We start from the raw sequence: 16,245 nt of genomic DNA on the forward strand, positions 1-16,245 counted from the left end.
AAATAAATAAATAAAATCTTAAAAAAAAAAAAAAAAAAAAAAGACAAGAGCAAGAATAGGAGATACATCTGGGTGGGGAAAAAACCCTAAAGGAAATGAGCCCAATAGGCTGCCCCATGAAAAGTCTCAAGATTCTAAAAATACATCTTAATGAGAAAACAAAACATAGGATTTTAATACCAATATACTTTTACATGTGGTGCTGACAAGATTAGGCTCCCTTTAAAAAAATCTGTCTTGACTATTTGATGTGAAGGCTAGTTTTTTCTGGAAGAAGTATATGTACTTCACCAAGTAAAAATACTTAAATCCCTTTTGGTAATTAAGATGCAGTAACATTAAAGATAACTACTGTAATACAACATGAACAGGAAATCTATAGCTGTATTAAGCTTTCTGAGCTTTCCTGGTGTAGTATAGGGAATAACTCTTTAAATAAATTACTATTTAAACCAATTACTATTTTGATTACCTTATAGGGCAGATCTGTCACCTCTCCAATTAGAAAGATTAAACACACGTGCAATACAATGACTGCAGCGAATACAAGGTTAAGAAATAGAATACCTTAGAAACCCTATACATCTTTCCTATGTGGCAGTGGTTGCATGTCCCCTAGAATAAGCATGTTCCTGCTTTTCTAATAATCATTTCCTTGTTATTTAGTAATAGTTTTATTGTTCTTTATGCCCCTAAAACATTGGCTTTACTGGTTCTGAACTATAAATAGCATCCCTGTTATTTTTCTACCATGACTGACTTTTGTTCAACTTTATAGGCTTCATTCACCCATGCAGATAGATATGACCAGGGTCCATTAATTTTCATTGCTGTGTAGTATTCTGTGTAGATATACCATTTATTTATCTGACCTGGACCCATGGGTTACTTCCCACATTACTTATAATATTATTTATGACATAACTTCTATTATTTATGTACCTAAGAGGCAGTGCCATTCAAACTATGGCCTGCAAACTAGCTGATCCAGAAGTTAAGAACCAAGCAGTACAATACTTTACATTGTGGTACAAGAGCCTAGCTTGCTGACTGGCAGTTTAGGTAGCACTGGTCCAGGGCTACATAGAACTGCTAGGTTTTTAGTGAAAAATGGTCTTCAACTCTTTTGCTCATTTTTCCTTTTTTGGCTTTCTCGGGTTTTTTTTTTTTTTTTTTACTTGTGGGAGCTCTTCATGAATTTAGGATAACAAATACCTCATTTTGAGATTTGGGGATCGTTTTTGTTACAGTGTCCACGTTGAACATACTAAGACCCCTTCCTGGGGCGCCTGGGTGGCTCAGTCGTTAAGCGTCTGCCTTCGGCTCAGGTCATGATCCCAAGGTCCTGGGATCGAGCCCCGCATCGGGCTCCCTGCTCAGCGGGAAGCCTGCTTCTCCCTCTCCCACTCCCCCTGCTTGTGTCCCTGCTCTGTCAAATTAAAAAAAAAAAAAGACCCCTTCCTACTTTTGGTCATGCCAAATAGAACACGTTGACCATACTGAACTTAGGTGATACAATACTTATTTAGGAGCTCTTTATAAACTGGGCACAAGAGGATCCTTACAGCAAAAAGCAAGAAATAGATGAAAAGTCATACATTCAACATAAACCTAATATTGTCTGCATAGGCACATAAATCATAGTAGGGAGTTTTAACCTTAAAAAAAAAAAAAAAATTCAGCCAAAATATAAAACTGAAAAGCCCCTACAAGTTAAAGAAGTTTTTTAATTAAATATAAGGAGAAAGAAGAGAACGTGTAACTTATAATTCTTACTAATCAATGTTATAAGATTACTACGGCTACTCATGTTCCCAGTAACAATACCTTACAGCAATGCTGTCCAAGAATTTTCTGTGATAACTGAAATTTTATCACTGCCCAAAACAATAGCCATTAGCCACATATAGCTCCCCAGCACTCACAATGTGGCTCATGCAACTGAGAAGTGAATTTTAAATTTTACTTAGTTTTAACTTTAAAAATTTAAATAGCCGCCTGGCTAGTGGCTACTGTACTGAACACAGCTGTGCTTAGAGGATGCTATTTTCCTAAAAAATTTTAAATTTCTAAGGATCAGGTCCACACACACAGATTAAAAACCGCCCTACCTCCAAATAACTTTGTTCAAGGTAACAAAGATCAATTCACAAGTTTACAAAGTTAGACTGTAGGGGCACAAAAAATAACAAACTCCATAGCAAGTTTAGAAGAGAGGTTTAAAATGTGTGTTTACATAAGATAATGAAGAAAAGGCAAAAAGTTCAGAGAGCAGCATTTGAAAATAATTTATTATCTTGGGTCCTTCTCCAAGTCAATTAGTTACAGCCATTTAAGACCTCATGGTGGCTAAGTATGGCCCAGGCAGGCTGAACATCAGTCTAATCCTTGTAACTCAGTATGCTGTACAAATATTTTCTATTCATGCCATAACGTTCTTCAAATTATTCACTGGAATAAAGAAAAGGATGGCTAAATCTCTGCTTCAGTTAGCTTGTGACAAATTGCTTAAGTGTGCAAGGATGACCCTGGAATGGAGGTGAAGGACAAAAATAATACCGGTTTCCTAAGCCTTACCAATGTGAGAGCACTTCACTTGCGACAGCCTCCTTAGGCTTCTCTGAACAATGGCCAGCGTAGAACAGCCTTCTATTTACCTAGATTTTATAGTTTACAAGGTACAAATACCTCATTCACTCCTAATTGGAATTAAGTGTCTCAAAATTTCGGGGGGAGAGGGGGTCTCAAAAACACTGAAAATAAGACTACACAAGGGAGTGTAATGGAACACAAAACTTGGTAGCCATTATTAATCCTCCTGGCTCAACTATCTTTTGTAATAAATGCAAGAACCATTTTATCCCCTTTAAAAATTGGTCTATACTGCTTTCCAATCTTTTTGGCCCTCCCAGAAAAGATTCTAAATATGCCCCCCCCCCCAAAAAAAAGCCATGCTCCCCAAACACTGTTTTATTCATTAACATATCTTCACCTTGTGCTTGTACAGAATACTTTCCTGCTAATTTACACCAGCAGTGAGGAACCATCAAATACTATTTTACATATGCCAGGGGATACACATACTTTAAAAACGGTGTATTTCAAGGATAGCAGTTTTATTCAGTTTTGTTTTTTTTTGTCAAAGAGCACCAACAACCATTAATGAATGTTCTGTTGAATTTGTTTGCACAGACTCTGTAAATTATCCAAACTAAATTTTCTCCATAGTAAATCAAAAACCTGACCTGACTACTGACAACAGCAAAACATGAGAAAACAATACTAGTAAATTCATACAGAACATTTTTTTCCCTAGTTAAAATAATTCCAATTTAGTTAGGGCAGGTCCTATTAAGGCATTTTATGTAAATATCACCAATCAGGAGATAAAACAGGAGTATTTAAAATGATGATTCTTATGAAGTTCCTACATGAACATGGTCAACTAATGACAACCACATAAAATATTTTAGACAAATTTTAAGAGCCCATTTAAACCACTCAATTAATAGAAACCTATTTCTAGATTTAGATACAACTTATTAAAAAGTATATGGTAATTATTAATCCAATCTGACTTCATCACCAGGTCTGCTAATAAAGTAGTTGGTTAGAAGAGAATTTAGGGGGCACCTGGGTGGCTCAGTCATTAAGCATCTGCCTTCGGCTCAGGCCATGATCCCAGGGTCCTGGGATCGAGCCCTGCATCAGGCTCCCTGCTTGGGGGGAAGCCTGCTTCTCCCTCTCCCACTCCCCCTGCTGGTGTTCCTGCTCTTGCGCGCGCGCGCGCTCTCTGTCAAATAAATAAAATCTTTAAAAAAAAAAAGAGAATTTAGTTTTCTGGAAAGGATTATTTAAAATTTTTCCATTAGGCTAATTAATTTATTAGAAAACAGCGATAGCTAAAATAACTTGAGAATCAGCCCACTGAAAAAAAAACCACACCAGCATAAAGCCATAAGGAACTCTTTTAAAGGCATTCAAAAGCTTTTCCACAATTACAGAACCTTCATTAATCTCAGATACTACAAGTGTTAAATATCTTTATAGTGCTCATAAATTACATCATACACATATTCCAAAGAAAAGTTTTCAAAGAAAAACTCTTATGTAAGCAACTGCCCAAGTTTCCAAATACTTAATAAACTATCTGAAAATTCAGATAGTTACCTGATTTTATTTGAAGGGAAATCCTAGAGCTTAGACCACTTGTACAGAACTAGTGGAGTATTACACCGTTTTCAAATAGAGTTCACACAGCTATATGCTTTGCAATGCCAAGTATTTTCCACAAAGACCAGTGTGTTAAGCCCTTTTAAGGACTTCTGGTTTTCCAAACAATATTGTTACTCCACAGGATTTTAATGTTCAGTGTAACAAACTCCTACTGATATCTAAGGACATTTCTGGAATGTAGAACTTTCCCTTGCCATTTCTACTAATTCTAGTCAAGAACCTTTGGAGTCAGATCTTTTCTGAATTTAAAATTTCTCAGATTTTAGGAAAGTACTATAGTACACATACTTTATATAACATTCTCCAGGAGGCCAAGCTAACACCCTGTAATAACATTTCTGCAACAAAATTTAGGAATATTGGCACTAACTGGGATAAGATAAAAATAGCATCAGCTGAAGGTTTTGTTCCCCAATCAGTTTAGGTTTCTTCAAGAAGGCTATAAAATTTTAAGTAACTTTTAGACTTTAGAATTATATGCATAAAGGATTGTGGACCTGTAGCTTTGTAGCAAAGCTTCTAGTACTAAAATTTTGTTCAACAGAATAATATACATTGTACCTGGACATAATAAATCAGTTACTCTGGCTGCCAGAACCTGCAGAATAAGTATCTTTAGGATATTCTACCTGTGCTCATCCAACCCCAAAAGAGGAGTAAACTATGAACTTTCCCAGCACTACGTTAATTATTTTAAATAAAAACTACTTTCCCAGATTTGGCAGAATCATTTATTAACCTATCCGTTCACTGATACAAGTTTAAGAGGAAACATTACTAGAAATATTAAATATAATGCAGTTATATTTACATTAAAGAGGTTTCAATTAAAAGTCTGTCTTTTAATATGATCTTCCTTAAATCATGAAGCTTGTTCTTGAATTTCCATTTTAGAATCTATTCGTGACTGTGATGTCAACTAGACCCCACCCCAGAAACGTTAAATGTCCAAGCCAATGAGGGGGAAATATCAGATATATTGGAAACAGAACAGAGGACTAACAAAAATCAAGGGATAACGGACTTGGGACTGAGATGGCAGCAACAGTGCTTCTCTTTAACTATGTATACAAGCCACCTGGTTAAAATGCAGCTTGAGTCAGGTTTGGGTGGGGCTGAGATTCTGTATTTCTGTTACAGATGATGCTATAATCCCCAAACCCACACTACATTAACGAGGGGTGCTTAATACACTCAAAAATGAAAAATCATCGTTATCAGTTCAGGGCTAAAGGAACTGTTCTAGTTATAGCTATGATTTTAAAAATAAGCAGTTTGCTCAAACTCACACAGCTAGGACAAAGCCAGTATGAGAAATCCTCCAGTCGGGTTTCTGTCAGTAGAACTTTCAAGAAATCCTATTATTTAAACTGTTTATTTTACCCTCTCTTTAGCCTTGCAAATGTGTTGAAAAGGTCTGCTTTAACTTACTTTAATTAGATAGAACATACATTTTTATTTGATAGAATCTAACATCAGACTATAGAAACACTAAATTGATACCCTAAACTTTCCTGAAAATTTCAATTATTACCTCCAAGTCTCTGGACAACTTAGAAACATCCAAATCTCAAAACCTAAATTTCAATAGCAAGAAACCTATATTAAAAAAAAACAACTATACAAATTTAGCAGCACAAATTCAAAGAACAGTTTACTGTAGAATTATATTTTGCACAGAGTTTTAAGTTCAGTCAAAATTTATCCAAGAAAATCTGTTCAGAAAGTAACATGCTGGGAGACATACATATATCATCTCTCGGTAAGTCCTCTAAAAACAACCAATTTTTCCCCACCAGCTGAGTATCACAGAAAGTCATTTCATAAAACAATTATAAACTCTAGTAATCACATTATACCTGGCAAGATGCTCAAGCTAGAAAAACAAGATTCACCTCTTCTATCCCATACTGTGGGGTACATAGCGTCAGTGAATGGAATGAAGAACGGAATCTTTTGCTCTATTTAAATATGTCTCTTTTGGGGCGCCTGGGTGGCTCAGTCGTTAAGCGTCTGCCTTCAGCTCGGGTCATGATCCCAGCGTCCTGGGATCGAGCCCCGTGTCGGGCTCCCTGCTCCTCGGGGAGGCCTGCTTCTCCCTCTCCCACTCCCCCTGCTTGTGTTCCCTCTCTCACTGTCTCTCTCTGTCAAATAAATAAAATCTTAAAAAATAAATAAATAAATATGTCTTTTTTCTGATTAAGCCCAAATATTTAAAAATTCACCAAGTCAAACATTTGAATCATGGAATAAACCACTGCCTACACCTTAAATTAAAAATACAAAAATCTCTCCAACTTACATTAAAACCTGGACTAGTAAGATTTCCTAAAACTTAAGCTTGTGTTCCATACTTAAGTATAGTAATACTTTTTATGTACCCAAAATAAATTAAGTGATCTAATCATTGGTATTGGTAAACAGTGCATACAGAACAATCAGTATACCCATAACTGCCAAGCCTTTATTTTAGAGATTTTTAAAGAAGCTTTAAGAGTCACTTCACTTTAAGAGATTAAGTACACTTTCAAGTTTTGAAAAAAACTGAGCAACAAGAACTCTCCTTTACTTCAATCTTACATGACCCCCAGCTTAGATGTGAAAATACTTACATGGACAAGTTAGGAGATGGAACCCCCCTATCATCAGCTAGGTTCCCAAGGTGGCTCAGCGTTGAAGTCGAACTGCTCTCTATACAGCACTTCTCCTAGGCCCTCTGGGTAGTTGTATACTTGGTCAGAAAGTTCGCCCTGAAGAATGAAATAGAAGTAGTAGTAAATAGTCCTAAACTAAAAAAAAAAAAAGTTAGGTTGTGCTTCAAGCAGGTTAAATTGACTTAAAGATTAACTGTAGGAATAACTTTCAGTTTTAAAAGTGTTTCATTAGTCACATTACACAAATGATGTTTTCAAAGGGTTTACCAAAGCAAAGCACTTTTCTCTGTAGTAAAAATTTCCAAGCTGCTATAGTACAAAATTCTCAGAGCCTGATGTCATGATCCTCTTACCAACTTGCTTTATCTACCCACTCAGTTTCCAGCCTTCCTCTAATTTCATTTCCACTTTTATTTATCCTCCAAAAACCCAAATTTCTAAGTGGCCTAAAATTGAAAATTTCCAAGTACCCTTATCAACCTAATGTATAATGTTCTGGCATGATCTGTAATCTGGAACTACCCAGGACATTTCTCTTACTCTCCAAATTCCAAGTTCTTTCCTTAAAAAGTGTAAAATCTTACTACATACCAAAAAGAAGATCTATGACTTAGCTGATGCATCATGTATGTGAAGTAACACTTGATAGCTGCTTTGTGTATTAGGCAAGTAACTTAAGGTTTACACCTCTCTTCCTTATACCTTAACCTACCTAGACTTAAGTCTACAATCACTAGAACAACATATGAATGTGAAAAGTGCTTAACATGTTACAAAATGTTAAGTTTTAGCAATGGTTATTACCTATTACGGTTTGCTTGGATGGACTTCTCACTTCTAAACTGCTATATCTATACTTCTAATAATTAGGTGGTTGCTACTTTAAAGAAGTATAACCTGACAGCATTTGCTAGAAAGGGTGATGAGGAAACCAGAAAAATGATGAAACTAGAAATTAGAATGTTAAGAATCAGAGAAATTTCAGAATTACTCTAGGCATCTCTAAAGCATCTCAAAAAAATAAAAATTAAAAAATAAATAAATAAAGCATCTCTTGTCTCCACCAGGATAGAAGCGTCCTTGTGGTTCTTTCAATCTACTAGGAGAATCTGCTCACACACTCAGATGAGTCAAGAACCCATACCAACATGTAACAGTGATTATAACCTTACATTAGATTCCAAATGATACACTCCAACAAAACAAAGATTGATTCTTCCTACACCAAGATAATTTTAAAAATAAACTAAAAGCTGACTCATGCTGGAGACAGAGATAGAGTTCATTCTCAATTATCCTAAGGAATAGGATAATTATCTTGGGTGAGACACTCTCATCGCCCCCCCCCCCATGCATCCACACAGCTATTCTGCTTAATGCAACCCAAGAGAGTGATGTAAAATGTTAAGGATATTAAACTTCAGACATTCAAAAATGTTCTTCAGCATGATCTCTAAAACATTTCCACCTAACAAAAAGATACTAGTAGGTATTAAAAGATATTAGTAGATCCTAAAATATGAAAGGCACACCTTAGTAAAATAAAAGGGGTACACAGGGTAAGAGGGCCATTTACATACAGGATAAATAGAATATTTGTACAGTTAAAATAAACCATAAAGGAAATTAAATGAAAATGTGGAGAAAAAGAGGTACGGGAAAAGATAAATCTCATTTAGAATGGAATGTGTAAATCAGCTGGGTCACGAACAACATTGCAATCTAGTTCTTTTAACTGAAGAGAATGTCTCATATCTAGGTGAACAAGCATAGGGAGAAGTAGTCTTGACTGGTCAGCAGGTCACTAACACACACACACCCAAACCCTCCCATTACTTTTACAGTAACTATCCCGAAGCCTAGAAGCCCCAAATCATCAGTATTTCTCTGAATGACACATATCGATTGCTTTTACCAATGACTTTGAAAGTTGCCATGTGGTATTCTTTCCAAAACCCCCAAACTCCACCCTAATTATGAGAAAAACATCGGACAAGCCAAATTGGGGGACATTCTACTGAATATCTGGCCAATACTTCTCTAGGCTGTCAAAAGGACATGACAAGGTTAAGAAACTGTCATAGATTAGAGAGAAATGGGGAAGACATGACAACTGAATGTAATGTGGTACTTGGACTATCCTGGAACAGAAAAAGGACATTAAAAACTGATGAAATTCAAATAAAGTCTGCAGTTTAGTTAACAGTAATGCATCAAAGTCACTTTTAGTTTTGACAAATATACCACAGTAAAATGCTAATAATGATGTGAACTGGGTGAGAAGTACGCAGCTCTGTACTACCTTTGCAACTTTTCTATAAATCTAAAATTATTCCAAAAGTTTATTTTATAAAATCAGGCAAAATATTCACATAATGGACTACCATTGAGGAATAAAAGTAACCACCTACTGATATATGTACCACGGATGAGTATCAAAAACCGGCTGAGTTAAAGCGTTTTACACAAAATAATGCTAAACAGTGTAATTCCATTTACATGGGAGTTCCAGAGTAGACAGAACTAATCTATGGTTTAAAAAAAATCAGAATCCTGGTTGCCTCTGGAGAGTGGGGGGATGGCATTTGAAGGCGCAAAAGAGAAGTTTCTGGGGTGAGGGCAATGTTCTACTTCTTGACAGGTCTGGATTACACAACTCTTTTTTTGGTCAAAACTCAAAATGGTAAGACTTGAATCTGTGCACTTTACGGTTACGTGAATTTTATCCAAAGTTTTTTGTGTTTTTTTTAAAGGAATAAACAGTATTAAACTATGATATGCTCTTATGAACTGAAGTTAAAAGGGGTGAAGCGTTTCTGGCGTCTCCAACTTTGAAATACATGGAACAATGAGATGGATTGATGAAAGGATAGGATGGCAAATAAAGCGAAGTGTTAAATGCATCTAGGAGAGGGTACAATTCTTTCGCCTTCTCTGTATGTTTGAAAATGTATGAATTAAACCAGAGTGGCAAAAGAGTAGGCACTGATTACTTGATTACTGCACCTACCATATCACATTTAATCATTAGGAGCCTATCTTTCCTACTAAATGTAAACTCCTCAGGGCTCCTTTGTCTTCATGACCAGCATCTGCACTCACACATTTGTAAAAAATTAAAAGATTAGGACCTTGCCCGACAATCATTAGCCATATTTCTGCCAGGTTCGTCCCATCAACTCTTCCCCATCACAGAGCACTTCTCTCCCCCCTACGAGTCCTTAGATTCCCACCCAAGCTGGGGGCTTAAAGGTGGAAACACCACGGAACAGAAAACATCTTAACAGATCCAAGATGCCACCACAAAACTCAGTTAAATATGAACATCAGGTTTCCGAGTCAGCAGTGTAGCCCAAGAAACATACACGCTCATGAAATATTTTGGGCAAGAGTTAAAAACGTCACCATCATTCCTTTTGGCAGTCAAAATAGTACTTGATAAGCCACCCAAGCCTACCGTTCTCCCTCTCACTCCCCAGGAATCGTGGCGCGGACGGGAAAACGAAGCCATGGTGACTAATCCTCAGGCTCCAAGAGGTGACTGGGGTTGAGTGAAGGCGACTTGGCCCAATCAGGAGCGCCGCAGGGGGCGGAGCGGCAGCCCCGAGGCTTCCAGAAGGGGCCAAAGGCCTCTCCCTCGCTACCTGACACCGGGGCTTCCCTGCCTCCGGGCCCCGAGTGGCGTCAACTTTCCTCCACCAGAGGGGGGCCGCACTCCCCGCACTCCCCAGAACCCGTCCTCCTCCGGCAGCTGTCAGAGGAGGCCGCCGCCAGGCCCGCCCCGCTCCATTCATAAGGCCCCGGCCGTTGCAGCCCTTCGCGCCGCCTGCGGGAATACCGGAGGCGATGGCGCGACCGGGCTCCGGGCGGGGGCTGCGGGACCAAGGCCCCTCAAGGCTGCGGCCCGGCCCCCTCCCCGGAAACAGCAATGCACCACGGGAGAGGGGTGGGGGCCGCACGCCGCCAGGAGACGACGCCGACCCCCGGCGGAGACCCCCGCGAGCGCCCCCACACGCACACGCCCCCTCGCTTTAGCCGCGGCGGCTCCTGCTCCGTCGAGCCGCAGGCGGCCGCCTGAGGGCCCCGAAGCGCGCCCGCCACCCCAGCCCGCCGCGCCGCCGCCGCGGAGGGACCGACCGCCGCCACACACACACACCGCCGTCCGCCATGTTCGAGGCAGCCGGCCGCGGGCGCTGCGGGGCCCAGCCGGTAGGCACCCGGCAGCTCCCCGAGGCCGGCCCCGCGCCCCCCGGGTCGGTACTCACGTGAGATAACGGCCCAAAGAGTCGGGTAAAGCGTCTTCTCTTTTTCGGCGGAATTTTTAAAGAGGGATGTGGTTACCTTGAGCAGAAATACCCAAGGCGGCCTGGGCCATAGGCTGCGGGGACGACGTGGGGGAAAAAGCGCGGCACCGACACCAGCTGTGCAGCAGTGGCGGCGGCGGCCGAAGGGAGAAATAGAACAGCGCAGGTAAAAGAATGGCGAGGGCTGGGTGGGGAGAGGATTCGGCCTCGTCACACTGCAGAGCCGAAGAACGAGAAAGAATGAGAAGAGGCGAGAAGGAGAAAAAAAAAGAAACACTGCAGCCGAGCGAAAAGCCAGAGTGTGGGAAGGCGGCGCCGGGGACGCCAGTATTTATAGTAAGGGGGCGTGGTCTGATGACGTCACAGCCGACCGGGCCGCCGCGCGAGCGGGGCGGAGCCGGGCTGCGGCCCGGGGCGAAGGGAGGGAGCGGAAGAGAAAGGCGTGAGACGAGGACTGGGGAGGCGGGGGGGACGGGGGGCGAAAGGGGGCGGGGCAGGACGGCCGACCCCGGGTGCAGGTGCCGACCGCCTGGTGGTGGCTTCCCGCTCTCCCGCGGGCGGTAACTCCTCCGCCCGCAGAGCTCCTGGCGCGCGGACGGGGGCGGTCGAAGGAAAAGGGACGCGCCTGGGCCGGAGCGCAGCGTCGCCCCGCGCCTCCACCTCTCAGGCGCCTACGCTCACGCCTGTCGCTGGCCCCGGCGCATTGGGAGTTGGGCCCGGCTCTCTGGCGGCCAGGACGCCGGGAGCCGTGCTGGGCCAGGGGCGGCGGCCCGCGTGCACTGCTTGGAGAGGCTGTAAGGGAGGCCTGTGAAGGCCTTCGCCGGAACTCTCCCCTCGAGAGCACTACGCTTTTTGAGGGTTCCACCGGCTATCCTGGGAACCGCCCTCCCAGAGTGAGGTTTCAGCACTCGCGGGATACCGCGCTCCTTTATGGAAACGAGTTCCTCTTGCCCGGGGTGGGTGGGCCCAGTGCCGGTGAGGTTACAGAGCCTCGTGACCGCGTGAAAAGATCCCCAGTGCTTGTATGTTACAATATGGTGCAGTAGGAATTTTTTTTTTTTTTTTTTTTAAGGAATGTGGCCTCTGTCCTCATTTAAAGGGTTGGTGCAGTCACACCCAGTCCTTATTGATGAAGGACCAGTGTTGGAGAGAGGATTACTGATGTTATAAACGCACATTACTTTAATCCTCCATCTCGTTTTCGCATTTTAATTTTACTACTTAATAACAAACTTTTTTTTTTTAACTGGGGAACCTAGTACGACCTACATTAACTTTTATTCTCATCTTTCAAGAATGTCTTCATATTAGTGATCAGAAACCTTGAGTCCTCTCATGCTAACTCCTTGCGACTCGGAGTCAATGACACAAATGAAATATGTATTTACACATCTCTCCCAAGTTAAGATCTATGAGATTAAGACCCTGACTTCTTTTTTTTCGTTCTTCCACACCTTCAGCTTGCTTTGTGAGCAGCACTGTGGTTGATTAATAAATCATAAATTAGGAAGGAAGAGAAAGAGCCTTCCTGGGTGGAAAGGTAGCAACGCTGAAATGTGGGCTTTTGGAGGAAGGTATTAGGTAAAAATTGGGAGCTGTGGACTCTTCCTAATTTCGTTTTTCCGTATTTCATTTTGCTATATCTTGACTTTCCCCTTCATTCTATAAAAATTCTCTTTGATTCAGAATATTTATAAACACAGCACTTTACTAGACCCCCTGGTGGAAGGAGGAGGCTAGAGATGAATACACTACTTGAAATCTTGCTTACAATCCAGCAGGAGAAATAAGAAAACTACACAAAAAAACTAGATTGTTTTTACTCTTTGAAATTCAAGCATTTTAAATAAGTAATATGCTGCATGGAACCTAGTGGAGGGAGGAAATGATTGCAGCTAAGTGAGAAAGGCTGCTGGGGAAAGGTAGTGATAAATTTTGAGAGCAGATGTTCCAGTCATTGGGAAAAAGTGATTTTGAGAGCAGATATTATAGGCAAGGGAAACAAGTGAGAGAAGGCACAGAAATGGACTAGTTCAGAGAACTCTGAGTGGGCTTTCTGGCTCCAACATAGGGACCTGGTTGCTAGTGAGATTGAAAAGGTAGGTTAGGGTGAGATCAAGAAGTGATCAGAATTTGGACTTTATTCTGGAACCATTTAAGCTTGGACACGATATACTCAAAGATGTTTTTAAAAGATTATTCTGGCATCAGTTGGCTTGAAAATAGGTAGAAAGTTTGGAAGACAAAGTAAAGGAGACTTACAAAAGTTAAGAATACTAAGGGTTCAGAATGGATGGGAGGGAAAAGGCATAGAAAGAGTAGAAGGTAATCTTGAATGTCAAGAGGGATAAGAAGGTGTCAAATGATTTGGGTATATTAAGCTAATCAACAGGGAGAATTCTGGAATCATGAACACAGGTAGAAATAGAAGGACCCAGTTTGGAGGGTAGAATATGAGCCTGCTTTGAGCATAGTTGAAGCTGTTGATATACCCATGTAAAGGGGTCCAAAGGCCCCTGGAAACAGGGAGATCTGGAGCCCTTTTGGCTATGAATTTGGGAGCCTCTCCTTTGGACATGATGATTAAGGAAATGTTGAGGCCTACAGGAAAAGGGATATAAGCAAAGGAACCTGAGAAATGCCAGAAAGAAGAGAAGCTAGCAGAGAAAACCAAGAGGACCAGCCAGAGAAGAAGAAGGAGACTCACCGTAGTACAATGTCAAGCCATGCAAGAAGGAGGGTGTTCCAAGATGGAACAAGTGATCAAGATGTCCCATCACTCAAACAGGATGGGAAGGGGGTTCTGATTCTGGCAAATGGCAAATCATTGGTAAACTCCAATCTCATGTTAAGTTTGGATTTTTGTCCCCAAAAAGTTTCAATCATGGGAGTGTTCTGAATTTTAGAAAAAGGAGAATGTGAGGATGGGAAGAAGAAGGGCTATGAGTGTATGGTGGAGAGAACACTTGGAAAGCTATGGTAGTGATCCATTGAGAATGATAAGGTCCTGAAAAGAAGTTATCTGTGACTTTTAACTGAGTAATTTCAGTGGAGTGGGTGGCACAGAGTGAAATTTGAGTGAGGAGTAGCTGAAGTGAAGTCATTGGATGTTGACCACTCTTTCAAGTGGAAGGTACTGGACCTGAGCCTAATTCAACATCATTATACCATGAAGCTATTCAACAACCTATTATTCAAACTATGTGCCCTCATGATTAGTGTTTGTGTATTCAAAATTAAAGAATAATGCAGCTAGCACTATTGTATTTATTGTATTCAATGAATACAATAGAACCTTAAAAATTGTACTTCAGTGGACTAACCAACATAGTATGTAACTTTAGCAGAACGAAAGCTTCCTAATGAGAACAGCATATTTAATTGTGTTTGGGGTTTGAGGTTTTGTTTTTTTTTGCCAAGTCAGGTTACTCATATATAAAAACACAGCTAGTGCCAGGGAAAGTATTAGTATTATTAAACGGAGAGCCCTAAGTGATACAGTACCATTCACACTTAGATCATCTTGGTCTGTTGATTCAAACTCATTTGCTTTCATGCCAATAGATATAAAAGTTGGAATGAATTAGATTGCTGATAAAGACAAGTCATTCAAAAACAATAGGTATACTAAAACCACCAGCCTATAATAGAAATATCTTGTTATCACATGTATAAATGTGACAAATGTAAAGAGTCCAATTTAATCGAGAGTAAAAATACCAGTTTAATGGGAATGTTTAAATACAGCTTAACAAGCACTTTTATTGCTAAAGTACATTCTTAGAGTACTCTATCATATAGAAAACTAAAATATATAGATTTTGTTTTGGGTGTTTTTTTGAGACTTTTAAAGTTTTAATGTTAAGTTTCATAGGAAATGGTAATACTCTTTGAAATTCAAGCATTTTAAAGAATACTTTGTAAAAATAACATTTTCAAACTGATATACAGTAGAAGAAATATGACAGATTAATAATTTTTAGCCATATTTCCACAGTTCAAATTTTCACATAGGCAAAATATATAGGTTTTGAATAGTTAAACATTCACATTTTTAAAAAAGTTTAAGTAATCTCAACACCCAACGTGAGGCTTGAACTCACAACCCCAAGATCAAGAGGCACATGCTGTTCCAACTGAGCCACCCAGGTGCCCCAAACATTCACTTGTTTTTTTTTTTTTTTTTTTTGGCGGGCAGCAAAGCAAAGTTTATTGAACGATAGTAAAGTGATAGCACAAAGCTCCCAAAGAGGGAGGGGACCCGAGAGGGTTGCCCTAAACATTCACATTTTAAAACATGATATTTCAGTTGTCTACTACATCTTTTGGTGAACTCATAATCTTCTAAAAAGCTAACCTGCTTCACAAGAACCTAGTGCTATGGCTTTTATGGACTAGTAAAAATGGGTAAAAGTGTTTCCAAATTACTTTGCAGAGTACAGAATACAGATTATATACCATTCTCTCCTTGAATGAAATAGATCTAAGGTGCTGCCCTTTATTTGTTAAATATCTGTTGTTAAAAATCTTTTAGAGCTGTAATTCCTTTACCTAGGTTGATTTTCATCTCAGATGAGAAATCACTTATTTTGAAAAGAGATTTTTGATTGTCATGTTTAATTTTTTTTCTCACAGAATTTAGGTACCAAGTCAGTAGAGTTCTGTGGCCCTGCATCCCAGCACTGACTTGAAGTTGTTCATGTCCATCACCCATCTTTGTCCACAGGATAATTTAACCCATAGAAGAGTATGCCTGGCAAGCAAAGGGTGATAGAGCCTAGATTCAAACCCTGGTGTAAGGAAAAAGCAGTTTTTCTATTTTCATTTCAGTGGCCATATATGTCATTAGATATGGGTCAGCATTTTACCTCTCTCAAGTGATTTGGATGGTTTCTGTGATAAGCAGGTCATAAGCAATAGACTGATGTCTTTTATTACAAATAAAAGAAGTAACAAGTTACTGATAATTTAAGAGGACTGCTTCAGAAACCTATGTAAGCGGCCAAAGCAATAATCCAGTTTTACAAATTAAATGTAACATACATGACTAG

The 16,245-nt window shown here is 40.1% G+C and overlaps 1 protein-coding gene across 3 annotated transcripts in view; it reads right to left on the reverse strand.

Annotated features, from left to right (window-relative positions):
- The window catches only part of AZIN1 (antizyme inhibitor 1), a 31,839-nt gene extending 20,336 nt beyond the window's left edge, over positions 1-11,503 (reverse strand). For 2 of the 3 annotated variants that reach the window (XM_032415650.1, XM_032415651.1), the window contains exons 1-2: positions 11,156-11,503; positions 6,849-6,986 (exon numbers count right to left, since the gene is read on the reverse strand). The gene's annotated coding sequence lies outside the window, so the exon portion shown is untranslated. The remainder of the gene's footprint in view (positions 1-6,848; positions 6,987-11,155) is intronic. The other variant, XM_032415652.1, reaches the window with a different exon arrangement.
- Positions 11,504-16,245: the final 4,742 nt, after the last annotated feature.

The sequence above is a fragment of the Phoca vitulina genome, unplaced genomic scaffold (genome assembly GCF_004348235.1).
Source record: "Phoca vitulina isolate PV1807 unplaced genomic scaffold, GSC_HSeal_1.0 scaffold18, whole genome shotgun sequence".
In the NCBI taxonomy this organism is placed as follows: Eukaryota; Metazoa; Chordata; class Mammalia; order Carnivora; family Phocidae; genus Phoca; species Phoca vitulina.